The following is an 883-nucleotide window of genomic DNA, read 5'->3' as shown; positions in this document are numbered from 1 at the left end:
CCAAAGAAATACAAACAATTATAAGAACATACTATGAGCAAATCTACGCCAACAAATTTGACAATCTGGAAGAAATGGATACATTTCTAGAGACATATAAACTACCACAACTGAACCAGGAAGAAATAGAAAACCTAAACAGACCATAACCAGTAAGGAGATTGAAACAGTCATCAAAAATCTCCAAACAAACAAAAGTCCAGGGCCAGACGGCTTCCCAGGGGAATTATACCAAACATTTAAAGAAGAACTAATTCCGATTCTCCTGAAACTGTTCCAAGAAATAGAAATGGAAGGAAAACTTCCAAACTAATTTTATGAGGCCAGCATCACCTTGATCCCAAAACCAGACAAGGATCCCATCAAAAAAGAGAAGAACAGACCAATATCCTTGATGAACACAGATGCGAAAATTCTCACCAAAATACTAGACAATAGGATCCAACAGTACATTAAAAGATTACTCACCACAACCAAGTGGGATTTATTCCAGGGCTGCAAGGTTGGTTCATCATCCGCAAATCAATCAATGTGATACAATACATTAATAAAAGAAAGAATAAGAACCATATGATACTCTCAATAGATGCTGAAAAAGAATTTGACAAAGTGCAGCATCCCTTCCTGATTAAAACTCTTCAAAGTGTAGGGATAGAGGGTACATACCTCAATATTATCAAAGTCATCTATGAAAAACCCACTGCAAATATCATTCTCAATGGAGAAAAACTGAAAGCTTTTCTGCTAAGGTCAGGAACACGGCAAGGATGTCCATTATCACCACTGCTGTTCAACATAGTACTAGAAGTCCTAGCCTCAGCAATCAGACAACAAAAAGAAATTAAAGGCATCCAAATCAGCAAAGAAGAAGTCAAACTATCAC

The sequence above is a fragment of the Enhydra lutris genome, unplaced genomic scaffold (genome assembly GCF_002288905.1).
Source record: "Enhydra lutris kenyoni isolate GAN:26980312 unplaced genomic scaffold, ASM228890v2 scaffoldscaffold3, whole genome shotgun sequence".
Classification (NCBI taxonomy): Eukaryota; Metazoa; Chordata; class Mammalia; order Carnivora; family Mustelidae; genus Enhydra; species Enhydra lutris.
The sequence above is the reverse complement of the archived record's forward strand: the minus strand, read 5'-3'. Positions refer to the sequence as shown.